Consider the following 21,357-nt stretch of genomic DNA (forward strand, 5'->3'; position numbering starts at 1 on the left):
CTTCTATGTTTATATGATAAACTTTCTGATCTCCATCTGGCATCAATTGAAATGAATGGCTCTCGTCTTGGGGGAGGCCTCATATTTTGACAAGCTTCTAGGCTTGACCTTTGCTCCTGATCTTAAATGGAACACGTACATCAAATCTGTCGCCAAGGCCGCTGGAAAAATGGTTGGATCCTTCTATCGATCCAGTAGATATATCACTGTTGATTCATTCTCTATCTATATAAGAGCCAGGTACGTCCAAGGATGGAATACTGTTGCCACATCTTGGCAGGAGCTGCTAGAAAGGACTTGTCCTGCCTTGATAGAGTTCAAAATAGACTTCGTTGCCTCGTAGAAGATGTCCTTTTCTCTTCCCTTTAACCTCTATCTCACAGAAGAGATGTTATGAGTTTGTCTCTGCTGTATCGTTATTTTCATGGAAAGTGTTCGACTGAGCTTCAGTTTATGGCCCCGCTTGTTGCATGAGGAACTAATCTCAGGTTACACCGCTAGAGTAACGTCCCTTGGTGGTGACAGACCTGTATTGTAGATAACAGCACAAGAATAAAATAAGATGTCAGTAAACCAAGTGTACTCGTTGTGTTGTTTATATTAATGGGAATACGCCTGTAAAGATAATGAAACATGTTGGCAGCGGTCTGATGAACAGAGTTCCAAGGAAGAATACAAAATGGAAAATGTATTGTAAGAAAAATAATCGAAGATAAGTAATGTTTGATTTATTGGGTTACATTGCACACACACACACACACACACACACACACACACACACACAAAAGTTTGTTTTGCTTTATCTGGTCATTGTTTCTGGAAAATAATCTGTCAGCAAACTGGAAGCTGTTTAAATTTAGATGGAATAACTATGCTATCATCACGTATCTGGCGAGATAGCCAGTACCATACCAAACGGCTATGTCGTTGCATACACTTGGAGACGAAGTGTTAAAAGTATATTATGGGTTTCAATTTCTGACTCTGGAAGAAGAGAGAACACCCTATAAAATTCTCCAAACGTTCGATAAGTATGCCATTGGAGAAATTAATGAGACATACGAACAATATATCTTCCAACAAGAAAACAGGGAGAAGGTGAAACAGTGGAAGCATTTATCGCGGCACTCCGTACGTTGATAAAGACATGCAATTTATGTGAGAATTGCATCTCTTCCGTACTACGAGACCAGATAATTCTTGGAGTTCACAACCCTCACACCCAATCGGAACTGCTTAAAATGAGACAGTTGGACTTACAGAGATACAGAGACATATGAAAACTATCGGAAAATGCAACGCTGCAGTCTATAATTCTGAGACACGAGGGAGTTAACAGAGTAGACTTGAAACCTAAGGGAAGGCTAACAACACAGAAAGTAACAGAGAGTGTAGGATGTGTGCATTGTGACATGAACCCGGAAATAGTTTTGTCCATCTTTTAGGAAGACGTGTTTCAAATGCAATGGAAAGCACCACTTTGCAAAACGATGCAAATCAAGAAAAAAGCATATTCGGTTTGTTGGAAAGCAAGATGATAGCAGTAATGATGGTTCAGACTATCGACACGTGGACAGTGTGACCACGAAAGAAGAAATCAATTCCATCAGACCTGAAGTGATAAATGCAGAAATGATGGTCAAAGGAAAGCCGGTTGTTTTTCAGCTAAATAGTGGAGCCTCAGTGAACATCCTGAACGAGAAACATGTGGCGGGAAAAACACTTGAGCAGTCCAATAAGACCCTTGTCATGTGGAACGGGTCACATATGAAACTGTTAGGAGAACGTCGGATAAAAATTATAAACCAAAAAACCGGACTCAAGTATGCAGTGAAGTTTGTCATTGTAAAGGAAGACTTCCATCCACTACTTGGAGCGAATGGCACTCATTGGTGTGAACAATGACAAATTTAATAGGGTTGCAAACATATCTCAAAAAGACAGCAGCCAGCACCCGGAGAGCATCATATCCGAATTTCAGGATGTATTCCAGGAAGAATTGGGTACATTACCTGGAGAGGTTCATCTGGAAGTGAATTCCAACGTAACACCACATATTGCAGCGGCTCGAAGAATACTAGTGGCTATCAAGGTAAAAGTTAAAGCCGAATTAGAAAGACTGGTAAAAAAAGAAGGTAATTGAACCAGTGAACGAGCCAACACCATGGCTAAGTGCCTTATAACTAGTAATTAAAAAAAATGGAAAGTTACGGATATGTATTGACCCCAGACAATTAAATAAGGCCCTTAAACGGGAGATTTCCAGTGACCGGTACTGGACGATCTCCTCCCAGAAGTAGCTGATAGCAAAGTTTTCTCAACTCTTGATTTAAGGGATAGATTTTGGCACCTGAAGTTAGATGAAGCCAGCAGTCGGTTGACCACTTTTACCACTCCATATGGTCGGTTTCGATGGAAGGTTTTACCATTTGGAATTGCTCTAGTCCCGGAAATATTTCAAAGAGAACTATATAATAATGTGGCCAATTTGAAAGGAATCATCAACAAAGCAGACGATCCATTTTTATAGACAAATTCCTCAGGGAGTATCTATACACAGATGTTACAGAGTCTTAGCTTTGTACGACAGCTAAGTCTCTCTCTCGATTCAAAATGTTGAGATCCAGCAACAAGCAAGAGATAAATAGCAGCAACAAGTTAAACAGCAGACCAGCTTAATGCGGGTACTGGTCTCCCGTTTTATTGTTTTTTTTAAATCAGAGCTTTGCTTCTCCTAGAAAGGTTGCCTTCACCACGACTTACAGGAGCCCTCTCCACCACAAAATATACATATATATATATATATATATATATATATATATATATATATATATATACATATATATATATATATATATACATATATATACATACATATATATGTACATATATATATATACATATATATACATACATATACATATATACATACATATATCTATATATATATACATATATATACAGATATATACTTATATATATATACATATATACACATATATATATACATATATACACATATATATACATATGTACATATATATATACATACATATATATACATGTATACATATAGATATATGTATGTATGAGGACGTATAGTCATGACAAGTTTAGTAATTCGTATGCCAAACAACAACTGTTTCTCTGCCTTTAGCCAGAGGAGGCAAAGAGGTAAAAAGAAATCTTCAGTAACTCACATACACACAGCTATACACGAACTAAAAAGAACAAGGTAAATCAACACACATACACAATGGCATGCACTCATATACATATATTACTTACATGTGCATATTATTTTACACTATGAACATATTGACTCACACATCTGTAAGCTTTGTGATTAATTTTTGCATCAAATACGACTTTTAATAAAGAAAACTCATTGATTGAAAATAATTTTTATTAAAGAAAATTTATTGATTGAAAATAACTTTTAATAAAAACACTTATTGATTGAAAATAACTTTTAATAAAGAAAATTTATTGATTGAAAAAAAAATTATGTTTATCTTTTTAATTAGCACTTGCGAACTGGTGACCGTAATATGCATTGATGCTTAATTTATTTCCTTTATAATAAATATGCATGTTACAATGTATTCTTCCTAAACAAATCTAGCAATTGTCATTGAAAAACATACTCTTTCATGCCAAATTACGTGTATACATGAAAAAATAAAAAAATGCAGAATAAAACTATTTAATCCAAAATTAAATTAATGAAAATGTCTTTTCTAATATTTTGTTAATTTTATTTAAGGTTTCTGTTCATCAAAAGAAACAATGATTTAACACCAGATTTTATGTCAGGTCGATGGTGAAAGGTAAAGGAATGATTTAATGCCGAATGTCATTTAAACGGCTGGTTTTGTTGATGTTTCCAAACCAACTAATTTAGACACGAGAGAATTTTATAAATAGCTCAGTATTTTAAACTAATAATAATAATAATCATTTATTCTAAGACGAAAGATCCGTTCACATAAATATAAAACAACACCACAAAATATAACTGCTACAAAACTTACTATCTACTAATTGTTGAATTTCTATCGATATCTGATTCTGCAACAGTAAATGATAATCGGATGTTGTTCAATACACTTGACTAGTTGTGTGATTTGGAAGGATAAAATGTTCACTAAAATTGATGTTATGACAGGCATTCAATCCGTAATGCTCTGGTCTAATTTCTCCTATTAGTAGAACAATGAACATTGACACAGTTATTTGTTTTTCTAGATAAGAACATCAAAGAGTTACAAATTTCTTGCATCGTTTTATTTATACCTTGGGACCCTTTTTGTAAAAGATGTGAAAATTCAGAATCAAATCTGCATCATCTGGAAAATGCTTTCCTTTCAAAAACAACTTTCTGACTTCAAGATGTTAAAATCGAATGGTGTAAGGTCCTGTAATTGTGGTAAACTTTGCCAGGAAATCTCTCATCGCTTTTTTTGTTATAGAAGAATGCGAGTATCACGTTGCCAATAGCTCCTGCAAATTGTGGTGCTTAGGCAATTTGGCGAATAGTCAAGCATGAATCTTCAAAAAAGATAACCTCACCAATTACAGATGGAGACCAGCCAGATCTCGTTGCTGCTGCTACAGATTTCATAACATATTGGAATTTAATATTAGTTCAGAGTTGTAATTTGTCACATAACACGTAGAGATAGAAATCATTGCATATGTAACATTTCTACTAGATCAGACAAACGGAAGTGGTTCAAGGTTATTACTTATTGAACGTTCCTTGTAGTTAAAAAACGTTGTGCAGTAAACATTTTTTATGAAGACGACAATGATAAAAGGCTAAAACCATAGATATTTAGACATAAAATAGACGCTTTATTGAAATGTATTAAATTTATAAAAGTCAAGACATGACTACGGCATAAAGGTTGAATGTTCTTTCTTAATTTTATCATTTTAGTTTATGGATAACGGTCAGAACAGCGATGTAGAATGTCGCCATTTCTATGCAAATAAGACAGGTGAATAATAACAGACCTGAAGCGAATAGAGTAAATTATAGAAGAAGGCGTGCTTCATACATTTTAGTAAAACATTTGACAAAAAGAAAACGTGCAATCAACTTGAGGGATTGCTGAGTTGGAAGATTTGACAAAAGAATGCACAGTTATGGAGTTAATAGTTTTGACAGCAGTGTCTGGTTGTGTATTTGAACGTTTTAACAAGAGAGTGTTGAGTCTACCTGATAAATTGTTAGTTTAACAATATAATAAGTTAGTTTGAAGAGATCTTCCTGGTATTTATAGTTGATTATATTTATATGAATTCATATCCGAGGAACATTTAAGGATAGTTATTATCCTTGTTATCACGTCATTGCTAAAGTTTGGTCTGCTTGGCATTCTGTCTGAATATTTCTTGAGATTTTTCATTAGATCAGTTAGTAAATTTCATATACTTCTGTCTTTTTTATTTTAATTTACTTCACTCGAAGTTCTCAGAAATAAAGGGGCTCCCTACCTGTAGCTCACCCTTGCTCTATATGAGATACATAGATATTAGCATGTCCTATTAAAGTTCATTTGTCTTCTGTATATTTTTGAATATAAGCAGGTAATGGCGCATCCTACTAGATTATAGAAATGGGCTGGTTTGAATCTCACTTGCACTTGGTTCACCAGGTATATTTTTAAGGTATTTTTTAAAAATCATTAAACCAATTTCAGGTGCTCTTAAAATGACAAGAATAGAGTTGTTCAAATATTCCAGTTTCTTTTCTATGTCGTACATAAGATGTTGGTATTTCGTTATTTTCCTCTCAATATGTTTTACCCAGTATTATTGGAGACATGAACGTCTAAGGATGCTTCATTCTCCATCTTGTTCCATATCATAATGTAAGGTTTAATAGATCCGTTTTATAGACATAGTGGATAATGTATCTAACTGAAGCATTCAGTATTTGACAGTTTACAGATTATCATGCATTCTTCATTGGTCATCAAAATCTGATGGCACTTGTCATTGCTGACATCAACTCATCTTCATTGTTTATGAAAATTTGATCGTGAACCGTCATCATAACTTTGTTCAGATCATAGTGAAACAATCATCTTTAAAGTCTTCCTTATTTATAAAGTCACAGGTGAATAAATACAGAAAATACCTGTAATAATATTGTTTGGCCCATTTTCACAATTTTTTCTAATGGGACTTCTGGAGTATTTTTAACAATTTTTGGTGGTGATTTCTGTAGCAGACTTATTTTCTGATTCTATCATATTTCCGAAAAAGTCAATGGTTTTGTGATAGAGGTTTTCCTGCTAGATCGTTTCGTAATGTTAGTATACCATTTTGTGGTTTTGCATTTTAGAAGATTATCAGATATTGTAAACTGTATGTGTCAAATTGACTTTGTGTCCCATGTGTGTTTTTATATGACTCAGATTTGTTTTCTGTATGTATTTTGATATGACTCCACAAAGTAGATTACTGTGCAAAAAAAACTCTGACATTGGATTAAAGAAACCAGATATTTCACAAACATGTGGTTTTTCTCTTTTGTTTTAATTTTGTAACACTTTGTTTTCCCTGGGGATGGAGCATTCTACCAGATACCAACTGTTCTCCCATTAGTTTAATTCCTCCAACTGAGAGATATTTTAAAGATTCGAACCGTCCCTCCTGTATGTTTTTATATGAGTCAACAAATTTGACTTCGCTTCAAAAGAAGAGCCACATTCTTTAAAAAAATATTGGTGTTTCTCCTCCGTATGTTTTTATATGATTATGCTAATCTGACTTTCAACAAATTTGACTTTTGTGCAACAGAAGAACTACTTACTTTACAATGATGTGATATCTCTTCCTATATGTGTTTTCATATGCCGCAACAAATCTGACTTCCGTGCAAAAGAATAACCACACACTCCACAAGAATATGGTTTCTCTCCCGAATGTGTTTTCATATGATACGACAAAGTTGACTTGTGTGCAAAAGAAGAACCACATACTTCACAACAATGTGGTTTGTCTCCTGTATGTGTTTTCATATGGATCAATAAAGTTGACTTCTGTGCAAAAGAAGAACTACATACTTCACAAGAGTGTGGTTTCTCTCCCGTATGTATTTTAATATGACTCAACAAATGTGACTTCCGTGCAAAAGAAGAACCACACACTTCACAAAAATGTGGTCTATCTCCTGTATGTGTATTCATGTGACGCAACAAAGTTGACTTCTGTGAAAAATAAGAACCACATACTTCACAACAATGTGGTTTGTCTCCCGTATGTGTTTTCACGTGATTCAACAAACCTGACTTCCGTGCAAAAGAAGAACTACATACTTCACATGAATATGGTTTCTCTCCTGTATGTGTTTTTACATGAGTCAACAAACTTGACTTCCATGCAAAAGAAGACCCACATACTTCACAAGAATATGGTTTCTCTCCCGTATGTGTTACCATATGCCTCAACAAATGTAATTTCCGTGCAAAAGAAAAACCACATACTTCACAAGAATATTGTTTGTCCCCCATGTTTGCTTGCAGCTGATTCCATAAAAAGTATATGCAATGGCATATGATAGGCACACTGATAAGTTTCAACTTTAGAAAATTTATATGAAGAAATTTATAATTATTTATAACTCTTTAAATCATCAATGAAGAAAGGTCCTTCTTATCCATTTATGGATTTGTTTTACTGTTGCAAATCTGGAAATAAAATAAATTTGAAAAAATTCATTACATGTGATTAAATTGAATTATGTTGACTTTTATTAAAAATATCCAAAACATTGATTATTAATGAAATTTGAAATTAGTTTTTGAAATAATAATTTGTTAACAGAATTACTTCGTCCTCTTTTTGTCAAATGTTTTACTAAAATTCTTAACTGTTCTCGATTTAAGGGATGAGGATTGATTATAAATATTATTTGGATTCTTCAGAATACTGTTCTCATCTTGACTGTCATTTTACAACATTTACCTCAGATCTTATTCAGGTGTATTTTCTCCAACTTGGAAACATTTCTCCTGAACTTTAAAATCTATAAAAAATTCTGAATGAAACCCTTTATTTAGTCGAATAGATTAGCATGTTCTCGTGTTGTTAGCGATGACTGGGTAAAAATCGTAAGTAATTTTAAATTCTATTTCCAATCTCACTGAGGATTGAAACTTCAATGTTCAGGAGTATGTCACTTACAATTGGATTTTACAAAGTACTCTGACAATGTTAGGAACTATTTTGTCTCTAGATGTTATCACTATTTAACACTACATATATATGTTTGTGCATATAAATTTGGAGTAAAAAATGTAAAAATAAAATGCAGTTTAAATATATATGGATGTCTAGATATTTTTTACTAATTATTATTATATGTATAATTTTTAAAATAATTAATGGTTCCAATTTTGTTTCTAGATGTTATCACTATTTAACACTAAATGTTATATATGTACGTGTATATAAAATATAGATATTATCGCTATTTAACACTACATATTATATATGTATGTGCACATAAAATATAGATGTTATCACTATTTAACACTAAATATTATATATGTATGTGTATATAAAATATAGATGTTATCACTATTTAACACTAAATATTATATATGTATGTGTATATAAAATATAGATGTTATCACTATTTAACACTAAATATTATATATGTATGTGTATATAAAATATAGATGTTATCACTATTTAACACTACATATTATATATGTATGTGTATATAAAATATAGATGTTATCACTATTTAACACTAAATATTATATATGTATGTGTATATAAAATATAGATATTATTGCTATTTAACACTAAATATTATATATGTATGTGCACATAAAATATAGATGTTATCACTATTTAACACTAAATATTATATATGTATGTGTATATAAAATATAGATGTTATCACTATTTAACACTAAATATTATATATGTATGTGTATATAAAATATAGATATTATCGCTATTTAACACTACATATTATATATGTATGTGCACATAAAATATAGATGTTATCACTATTTAACACTAAATATTATATATGTATGTGTATATAAAATATAGATGTTATCACTATTTAACACTAAATATTATATATGTATGTGTATATAAAATATAGATGTTATCACTATTTAACACTAAATATTATATATGTATGTGTATATAAAATATAGATGTTATCACTATTTAACACTACATATTATATATGTATGTGTATATAAAATATAGATGTTATCACTATTTAACACTAAATATTATACATGTATGTGTATATAAAATATAGATGTTATCACTATTTAACACTACATATTATATATGTATGTGTATATAAAATATAGATGTTATCACTATTTAACACTAAATATTATATATGTATGTGTATATAAAATATAGATGTTATCACTATTTAACACTAAATATTATATATGTATGTGCACATAAAATATAGATGTTATCACTATTTAACACTAAATATTATATATGTATGTGTATATAAAATATAGATGTTATCACTGTTTAACACTACATATTATATATGTATGTGTATATAAAATATAGATGTTATCACTATTTAACACTAAATATTATATATGTATGTGTATATAAAATATAGATGTTATCACTATTTAACACTACATATTATATATGTATGTGTATATAAAGTCTAAAGAAGTTTGGAGTAAAAAATGCAAAAATAAAAAATGCAGTTTAAATATATATGGGTGGATAGATATTTTTTACTAATTATTATTATATGTACATATATATTATAATTTTAAAAATAATTAATGGTTCCAATTTATTTAAGGAAAAAGAGTAAAAATATAAAATGCAGTTTAAATTCCTGAAAAAGTTTTAACTTATCATAGATTAAGCACTTTCACAGACAACTTCTAAAAAAGTTTCCAATTAGAAAAGAGAATTCAAGATATAAGGATTTTTATCCTTATAAAATGTTGATATTTATATAGTTAAATTCTCTTTTGTAATCGATAACTACAATTGTTAAATTGAAATTTGAAACTTAATTTAAATTAATTTGGTACCAGACAGACAAATAGATAATGGGATATATGATCTCTCTCTCTCTCTCTCTCTCTCTCTCTCTCTCTTTATATATATACATATATATACATATATATATATATATATATATATATATATAAACACTTTTACTTCTTATTAACATATGTTTATATATAATCTATTAACTAATAATTAATAGTTCCCATATCATGTTAAACACTATACTATGTATTCTTAGTAGTCGATCATCACCAGATTATGCGTTGTTCTTTAAGTCATTTTACTCTTCATTGTTCTTCTTCATCTATAATTCTTACTTTATCCCATTATTTCCGTTTTCCATTCATATATATTCTGCCTTAAAAGATATCAAGAAATATTTAGGGTGTTGTGAGAGTCTTTTAATGATGGTAACCCTACATAGAATCACAGTACTTGGAAAGTTAAATTCTATTTTCAATCTCACTGAGGATTGAAACGCCAACATTCAGGAGCATGTAACTTACTACTGGACTTTACCGAGTATTCTAACAATAGCACCATGGATCGTAGCAGAAAATCATAGTATATGTATGTGTATATAAAGTCTAAGGAAAGTTTGAGTAAAAAAAATGAAAAATAAACGAATGCACTATAAATTCCCGAAAAAAAATTAACTAATCGCAGATCTGTCACTTGTATTAGCTGACATCTAAAGATAATTCAAATATATATAATTCAAATATATATAATTCAAGTAAATATAATTCAAATATATATAATTCAAATATATATAATTCAATATACATAATTCAAATATATATAATTCAAATATACATAATTCAAATATACATAATTCAAATATATATAATTCAAACATATATAATTCAAATATATATATAATTAAAATATATATAATTCAAATAAATATAATTCAAATATATATAATTCAAATAAATATAATTCAAATATATATAATTCAAATAAATATAATTCAAAAATATATAATTCAAATAAAAATAATTCAAAAATATATAATTCAAATAAAAATAATTCAAACATATATAATTCAAATATATATAATTCAAATATATATAATTCAAAAATATATAATTCAAATATATATAATTTAAATATATATAATTCAAATATATATAATTCAAATATATATAATTCAAATATATATAATTAAAATATATATAATTCAAATATATATAATTTAAATATATATAATTCAAATATATATAATTAAAATATATATAATTCAAATATATATAATTCAAATATATATAATTTAAATAAATATAATTCAAATATATATAATTTAAATATATATAATTAAAATATATATAATTCAAATATATATAATTCAAATATATATAATTCAAATATATATAATTCAAATATATATATAATTCAAATATATATAATTCAAAAATATATAATTCAAATATATATAATTTAAATATATATAATTCAAATATATATAATTCAGATATATAAGGATGAAAACACGATAAAATTGTTAAATCGAAAATCAGCTGCCTACAATGTTGAGATTTAAAAGCAGGACAGCTGTACAATGCATAGTGGAAAATACCACTTCTGCAATAACAAAATGTAGAAACATATAGATAAAAAATGAAATATTAATAATAATATTAGTAAATTTAATATTAATAAGATTATAAGATCTATTCTGCGACATGTTAATTAGCATATAAATTTTATGAGAATAAAAATGCATAAAAACTACCAGACAAGTATATATATATATATATATATATATATATATATATATATATATATATATATATATATATATATATATAAATAAGGTGGAAGACATCAGTTTGGAAGAATCAGAGAAAACCGTAAACAACGTGCAACTAAGCTTAATATAAATAAAATTCAACGACATGACAACTTTTAAATCAACAGAAGCAAAGTATTTTTATGAATATACTGACACTCAAAACCTGCAGAGCAGATAATCAAGCCTTCCTCATTCATACTAGCTAATCTATGTGCTTTTGAACTGGTTAAGAATGTCAATAGTATATCTTATAGAATATTGGTCCATTTTAATAGTGATCATATCACTCTAGGACTCACCACCAATACATATAATGGATGTCAATTTTAAAGTTTTGTAAAAGTAGGCATGTATTTTAATTAAAACCGTCTTAATGTATTTTCTTCCTTTAATCACATAATTTGGGGGATGGTTAAAGTGAAATATAAAAGGAATCAACACTTGCCTCCTAACGCTAGGATCAATCATGCAGCTTCCATGACCAAGAAAATTTGCATTTTTATTGCATATCCTTAATTTTCACTCCTTTCTTTGTTCTCCTCCTTATGACAATCACAAGGATTTATCCTCTTTGATTTCAAGAGGAGGAAGAAGATTAAAAGTTTACTTGCTTACATCCTCCCAGATTATCATCATAGGGAACATTTGAAACGTCTGCAAATTTCATAACAAACACATGGCTATGGATATAAAAGATTGATCCACAGGTGCTTTTAATCATACCTGAAAGAAAAAACGTTCTTACTTAATTTCCATGGACACAAGGCTTTCTTCAATCATAACCGGAGGAAAAATAAAAGTCCATAACAATAGCAAAGGGTGAATAATAGCAATAGTAATAAATAACAAGAAGAATTAACAATGAAACATACAATCCAAGCAAAATTAATAATGAATCACACTTACTGAAAAACTAAAATAATCTGTTTTTTAAAACAACTTTCAAAACCTCTTGATTAAACACATTTCTGAAAGGATCTTACCAGCTAAAATAAATTATGAAAGAGACAAGATATATAATACCCAAATATTATTTAAATGCTGCATATATAATTCAACTATCCACGAACACACGTTCTTGCAATATTATGATATATCATGATACAGAAAATGCAAGAGAATATGTGCTGCATGGTCTAAAAAGGTGAAAGGCTGATGAAAAAAAGATGCATGAAAGGTATTTCTGGCAGATGCCAGAGTGACATTTTGAAAGACAGTGAAGTACGTTGTTGGAAATTACTGGAATAAATACTTTTGTATCCACATAAAAAAAGCTGTAATGTAACTCTCATCTCTAAAACTAATCAGTAAGATTCGAAACAAAGATCACAGTGACTTTCTCAGGTGCTCTACTATTGACGCATAAACCCTACCATAACAGTAAGGGATTAATCACATTTATATTTTATTTGTGATGATTGAAAGTATTCAGTAATTTTTATACAAAAGCAGAACCTCAAAACTGGATGGAAACTATTAGTTCTATAGCAGCAGCACCAACACCTCACGGTTTGAGATTTTGAATATTTGGTTTATAAGCTGTGCTGATTGCTGCTAGAAGTTAACTTCCTTTCTAGCTTACCAAATAAACCAGCAAAACAATGGTAACTCTTTTCCTGTCTGGTTTTTGTACTTCCAACACGCTCCCATTTCATTTGCATAGAAATAGCAACAGTAGTGCATCGCACAAGTGACCATCAACAATAAAACCACCTATTATTATTATTAGCCATTTTAGTCTTTCTTTTTATTACACGACTGACCCTTTTAAGCACATAATATCACCAATCTTTTCATCTATAACAGTTAATGTCTCCCAAAATGAAAAATAGTTTCATTTTATGTCGTCATCACTTTCAAAATGGAATAAAAGTTAAAGTGTACAATCACAATCCGGTAAGTAAATATGGAATTTCCATTATTGCAAGAAAAAAACAAAATCAAGTTTTCGACATGTAAAAAATACATGTAAAGAAGAAAAACATATTCTGTTTTGTTCGTATCATTTGGATTATGTGGACTATTGTTCTCGTCTTAACTTATTTTAATAATGTTTGCACAATAAATAACAATCAAGATGAGAACAGTAGTCTTAATAATCTAAATAATACAAAGAATCATTCCTCATCTAAAAAAATTCAGAACCGTAATATTGTAATTTGTTTAAGAATCATGATTATTTTTTAATTTAGTCAAAGTTATTTGTAAGGTTTGTTGAATGTATTTTTGAGAAAACTTAAAAATACAACATAAGTTTCTTTAATTATCAGCATTCTTTAAACAAACGAACAAAAAATTTGATAACTTCATTTCCAAATAAATTAACAGGAAAACTCTTTGGTATACTTACGTGTGTAAACAGTTTCTAATACATCGATCCCTCATATTGAAACCATTCGATGAGAATACAAACATTTAATTAAAGAAATCAGAAAACAACAATTGAATGTCAAAAAGCTAAATTTTATAATTTCGGCTGAAAAAGTCGATGCTTCCAAAAATGTGGATCAATTTATTAAAACTTAAATAAAATATACAAAAATAAAAGATAACACCCATATACGTGCGCCGAACTTTTTTTTTTACTTTAAAAACATTTAAAATTTATAAAATCGACGGCGAAAAACAACATTAGTTTAAAATATTTAAAATTTATAAAATTATGTTTTTCTTTTGTAAACGATAAAGAAGTTGTTTTTATGTTTAAATCAGTATTGAAAAAAAAACAAACAAAAAAACAAAACAGCGAAAAATATTTCAACAATAAATCATAGGTAACATTTGAAAGTATACAAATTTCATAACACATGGCTAGGGATCTAAAAGATTGATACACACGTTCTTTTACTCATAGTTGAAAGAAAATAAAAGTTCATACAAATGACAAGAGGGGGATAATGGCTCCATACTTTATTTCCATGGACACAAAAAGGCTACCTTCAATCATAACCGAAAGAAAAATAAAAGTCCATAACAATAGTAAAGGGTGAATAACAGCAGTATTAATAAATAACACGAATTAACAATGAACCATAACATCCAAAACCAAGCAAAATTAATAATTAATCACTCTTACTGAAAAACTAAAATAATCTGTTTTTTAAAACAACTTTCAAAATCTCTTGATTAAACAACATTCTGGAAGGATCTTACCAGCTAAAATAGATTATGAAAGAGACTATATAATACCCAAATATTATTTAAATGCTGCATATATAATTCAACTATCCACGAACACACGTTCTTGCAATATTATGATATATCATGATACAGAAAATGCAAGAGAATATGTGCTGCATGGTCTAAAAAGGTGAAAGGCTGATGAAAAAAAGATGCATGAAAGGTATTTCTGGCATATGCCGGAGTGACATTTTGAAAGACAGTGAAGTACATTGTTGGAAATTACTGGAATAAATACTTTTGTATCCACATAAAAAAAGCTGTAATGTTACTCTCATCTCTAAAACTAATCAGTAAGATTCGAAACAAAGATCACAGTGACTTTCTCAGGTGCTCTACTATTGACACATAAACCCTACCAATAACAGTAAGGGATTAATCACATTTATATTTTATTTGTGATAATTGAAAGTATTCAGTAATTTTTATACAAAAGCAGAACCTCAAAACTGGATGGAAACTATTAGTTCTATAGCAGCAGCACCAACACCTCACGGTTTGAGATTTTGAATATTTGGTTTATAAGCTGTGCTGATTGCTGCTAGAAGTTAACGTCCTTTCTAGCTTACCAAATAAACCAGTAAAACAATGTGTACTTTCACAATCTGGTAAGTAATATAGAATTTCCATTATTGCAAGAAAAAACAAAATAAAGTTTTAAACATGTAAAAAATACATGTAAAGAAAAAACATTCTGTTTTGTTCATATCATTTGAATTATTTTGGACTATCGTTCTCATCTTAAGTGTTATTTTTACAATGTTTGCACAATAAATAACAATCAAGATGAGAACAGTAGTCTTAATAATCTAAATAAGACAAAGAATCATTCATCATCTAAAGAAATTCAGAACCGTAATATTTTAATTTGATTAAGAATCATGATTATTTTTTTAAAGTTAGTCAAAGTTATTTGTAAGGTTTGTTGAATGTATTTTTGAGAGAACTTAAAAATACAACATAAGTTTCTTTAATTATCAGCATTCTATAAACAAACGAACAGAAAATTTGATAACTGCATTTCCAAATAAATTAACAGGAAAACTCTCTGTATTTCTAATACATCGATCCCTCATATTGAAACCATTCGATGAGAATACAAACATTTAATTAAAGAAATCAGAAAACAACAATTGAATGTCAAAAAGCTAAATTTTATAATTTCGGCTGAAAATGTCGATGCTTCCAAAAATGTGGATCAATTTATTAAAACTTAAATAAAATATACAAAAATAAAAGATAACACCCATATACGTGCGCCGAACTTTTTTTTTTTTACTTTAAAAACTACGCACCGACAAAACGGGGGGGGGGGCAGGTCAGTACTTTTTGACGGACCGTCTTTTTAAAAATCTACCAAAAATCAGGTAATTATCCAATCAATACGAAATTTTCAGCGATTATTAAGAGAAGAATGAACTTTATAACAGTGTACTTATTTTTCATAAACGATATTTATATATATTTTTTTTTGCTTACAAAACCCACCTTGTTTTTTGGGGGGTACCAAATATGCTTAAAATAATCATCTGAAACTGAACAAAACATATTCCGTTGTTGTAAGGAACAGGATTATAGATAAAAAAAATTGTTTACATACCTAATTTTGACGTCTGAATATCAGAACTTTGATTGTGTTTAATTATCCCGCTTTAGACTTTTGGAGTGTGAAATTCGGTGAATATGTTAAGTGAAATAATTAATTTAAGCTAAGCAAAAAAAAATATTTTTTAAAAATATTCATACGAGAAAAGCCATTTTAAAATCTTTGATAAATAAATAATTTTTTTTAGCGAGCCGAATAATGCATGACCATTATTAAACAGGGAATGCTTTGAAGAATCGATACAAAAAAAATCGATAAATATTGTGCCTTAGCGTTAAAAATATAATCAGTTTTTATATCCCGTTTGATAACGTTTGCCACCTTTCGACTACGGTGGACCAGACGCGCTGAAATAATTTTGTGGGATCTCCATGATGCCAAAACCGGTGCAAGTGTGAATCAGTACAGTAGTACCCAATTTTGGTTGGTCACACTCACATAGAAACGAGACGCTTCTCTTTTCATTGCGAGACAAAATTATGGATGGTAAATAAAAATTTATTATTATTTTTATTATTACACGTATTTATTTTTATTTTACCGAAACTATAGCGGACATTTGTTCCTCCGTCTGCCATAAACGAAACTTTACAGTGAAAAATTAATTTTAAACTAAACAGTGCTTTTGTTATACTGCGAAAAATATGCACCGTAAAAAAAATGGTTAAACCTTCTTCATTGAATTATTAGGTGAAAGTGCAGAATAGTTGAACCCCCCATGTTAAGAATGGCTTTCTAAATAAAGTTATTATTTTAGTATGGCCCATACACTTGCAGCCTCTGGGTTGCTTATGTAGTTTAGTTTAATTTTTATTCTGCTTAAATCCCCCCCCCCATTTGGGGGAGCCTGACCCCCCACACACATACACATTAAAAACCAAACTCATCAAAATGGTTACCCATCTGGTACTGGCCAGCCTCGGGGTTGCTTATGTAGTCAAAAAACCCTACAGTTCTTCCTCGTTCAATGAAGGAGAAATCTTTCTAGACTGGGTCAATTTTAATTTTTATTCTGCTTTAACCCCCCCCCCTCCATTTTTGGGAGCCTAACCCCCACACATACACATTAAAAACCAAACTCATCAAAATGGTCACCCATCTGGTGCTGGCCAGCCTCGGCGTTAATAATACATTGAAATTTCCCTCAGTGAAAAATAAGTTTTTTTGTGCAAGTTTGGTCTTCCGTAGTTTGCTTTTTATCGACTACAAACATAAATAGGAACATAAACACTATCAAATCGATGCGAAGTAACTGGTTGCCTATATGAATAAGTAGAATTATTTGAAATCCAGGTACTTATATTATAATATTTTTGCATATTCTCATAGAAAATAACCCTAAATCTTAGACTAAAAATAAATAACTTAATTCTTTCAAAAACCTTCTTTTTTTTTTCTTTTTTTTTTTTTTAAATATTTGGGTTTGTATTACTGTACACATAGATTCGAAAAAGTTGTCAAAAAACAAATATATAACAAATAAATGTTATCAAAGGCAAGATAAGTTACTTTTCTACCAAACTGGATATATTTTTGTGTTTTTATTCAATGTAACATGTTTATTCAGCTCGAAAAACATGCAGTGTTTACCGATGTATTGGACAATTCAAAATGGCGCCAGACTCCCTCTTTAACACGGTAAGTTTGGGAAAAGGTGTTATAAATAATAAACTAGACAGAATACTATTAAAAAAACACCGAATATATGTCACCCTGTGTGACGATAACATATAGTGAGCGAATTTCTAACAGTATTTTGTCTAGTTTATTATTTATAACACCTTTTCCTGAACTTACTGTGTTTAAGTGAGAGTCAGGCGCCATTTTGAATTTTCCAATACATCGGTAAACACTGTATGCTTTTCGAGCTGAATAAACATGTTACATTGAATAAAAACACGAAAATTATATCCAGTTTGGTAGAAAAGTAACTTATCTTGCCTTTGATAACATTTATTTGTTATATATTTGTTTTTTGACAACTTTTTCGAATCTATGTGTACAGTAATACAAACCCAAATATTTATATACGCTTTTTGTGCAAGACAAAAAATGTCAGTTGTTAACTTTTGGGGAAATTTTAACATTTAAAATTTAATTAAAAATAGTAGAAAACGTTTTACATTATTCAGTTTTCTATATGATAAAATTGGTAAAATCCATTGAAAGCGGTCGGTGGTTCTATGAGAAAATAAAGCTGTGTACGCATTATAAATGTTTCTTTTCTGTGTCTTACGTAATACATTAGTACATTAGGGGTCATTTCGAGTTAAAAGTTTATTTACTGCACCCATCTGGACTAGAGAAAATCATAATTTAAATGTGTGTGTCTCGTCTAAATAACTAACGATAATTCTCTGATATGGCCGATCAGACGGGTGATCAAAAAGTCAGATCGAGCGTACCGCGTACCGGAAAACGAAATGAGACTAACGAAATGAGACCTCATTTGATCTCACTTCGTTTTCCGGTACGCTCAATCCGACTTTTGGATCACCCGTCTGGTCGGCCATATCAGAGAATTATCGTTAGTTATTTAGACGAGACATACACATTTAAATCATGATTTTCTCTAGTCCAGATGAGTGCAGTAAATAAACTTTTAACTCGAAATGATCCCTAATGTACTAATAACGTAAGACACAGAAAAGAAACATTTATTTTCTCATGAACCACCGACCGCTTTCAATGGATTTTACCAATTCGGGATTTTATCTTTCTGGGGGAAAAAAGGTTATTCAGAAATCATGGATTTTAATAAATGTAATTTCGTTTTAAAAAACAACAACAACTTGATTATTTTTGGCGGTGCCTATTAAAAACATTTAAAATTTATAAAATCGACGGCGAAAAACAACATTAGTTTAAAATAGGCACCGCCAAAAATGGCCGCAAAATCAAGTTGTTGTTTTTTAAAACTAAATTACATTTATTAAAATCCATTATTTCTGAGTAACTTTTTTTTTCCAGAAAGATAAAACCCTGAATTTTATCATATAGAAAACAGAATAATGTAAAACTTTTTCTACTATTTTTAATTCAATTTTAAATGTTAAATTTTCCCAAAAAGTTAACAATTGTTATTTTTTGTCTTGCACAAAAAACGTACTTAAATATTAAAAAAAAAGGGTTTTTGAAATAATTTATTTATTCATTTATTGTCTAACTAAGATTTAGGATGATTTTCTAAGAGAATATGCAAAAATATTATAATATAAGTACCTGAATTTCAAATAATTCCACTTATTCATATATGTAACCAGATATTTCGCGTCGCCGAAGAGTTCAGATCGACTCTGTTTACGTTTTCTTTCGATGAGACGAAAACTATGGAAGACTGAACAGGCCAAAAAAACTTATTTTTCAGTGACGAAAATTTCAATGTATTATTAAGCTGAGGCTGGCCAGTACCAGATGGGTGACCATTTGTATGAGTTTGGTTTTTAATGTGTATGTGTGTGGGGGCCAGGCTCCCCAAAATGGGGGGAGGGGGCAATTTAAAGCAGAATAAAAAAAAATTATTTCAGCGCGTTTGGTCCACCGTAGTCGAAAGGCGGCAAACGTTTTCAAACGAGATCGAAAAAAATGATGCTATTTTTAACACAAAGGGCACAATATTTATCGAATTTTTTTTTTTGTATCGATTATTCAAAGCATGCTCTGTTTAATAATGGTCATGCATTATTCGGCTCGCTAAAAAAAAATTGTTAATTTATTTATCAAAAATTTTAAAATGGCTTTTTTCGTATAAATATAAAAAAAATTTTTTTTTTGTTTTGCTTAACTTAAATTAATTATTTTACTTAACATATTCACCGAATTTCACACTTCAAAACTCAAAAGCGGGATAATTAAACACAATCGAAGTTCTGATATTCAGACGTCAAAATAAGGTATGCAAACAATTTTTTTTTTTTTTTTTTTTAAATCTATAATTCTGTCCCTTACAACAACACAATATGTTTTGTTCAGTTTCAGATGATTATTTTAAGCATATTTGTTCCCACTTCAAAACAAGGGGGGGTTTTGTAAGCAAAAAAAAAAATATATATAAATATCGTTTATGAAAAATAAGTACACTGTTATAAAGTTCATTCTTCTCCTAATAATCGCTGAAAATTTCGTATTGATCGGATAATTACCTGATTTTTGGTAGATTTTTAAAAAGACGGTCCGTCAAAAAGTACTGACCTGCCCCCCCAGTTTTGGCGGTGCCTAGTAAAATATTTAAAATTTATAAAATTATTTTTTTCTTTTGTAAACGATAAAGAAGTTTTTTATGTTTAAGTCAGTATTGAAAAAAAAAAAAACAATCGACAGCGAAAAAAAAATTCAACAATAAATTTACATTTTAAACGTGTTTTGATACGAAATTCATGTAGTAATACTTACGTTTTTGCTTTCGATTAACTTTATCTGCTTTTATAAAGGAAAAGATTTTACAAACTCAAGTTAACATTTAAGATGACGAACGGAAGAGCAAGTTCGCAGAAAACAAAATTTCAGAGGAAAAAAAATAATTTCGAAATAGAGCCAATCTATTTGGTGAATATCACGGATAAAATTAATATTATTTTATTTAACATTTTAATATTTACATGAGAGAGGACATATTACAAATTTCGTCGTTATTAATTCTATAATTCGTTGCACTACCATTTTTATGTGAACTTTTCCAGAATGTACACATGATCTTGTGACGTCATCAATTAATGCGGAGAACGATTTTTTT

General features: G+C 29.4%; 1 long non-coding RNA gene across 1 annotated transcript; it reads right to left on the minus strand.

Annotated features, from left to right (window-relative positions):
- Window positions 1-4,832: 4,832 nt before the first annotated feature.
- Window positions 4,833-21,089, minus strand: LOC145270850 (uncharacterized). The gene is made up of 2 exons (XR_013865600.1): window positions 21,018-21,089; window positions 4,833-7,703 (listed from the first exon to the last, which is right to left on the minus strand). It is a non-coding gene; the product is annotated as an uncharacterized LOC145270850 (long non-coding RNA).
- Window positions 21,090-21,357: the final 268 nt, after the last annotated feature.

This window comes from Euprymna scolopes, chromosome 46 (genome assembly GCF_053919585.1).
Source record: "Euprymna scolopes isolate OS-2025 chromosome 46, ASM5391958v1, whole genome shotgun sequence".
In the NCBI taxonomy this organism is placed as follows: Eukaryota; Metazoa; Mollusca; class Cephalopoda; order Sepiida; family Sepiolidae; genus Euprymna; species Euprymna scolopes.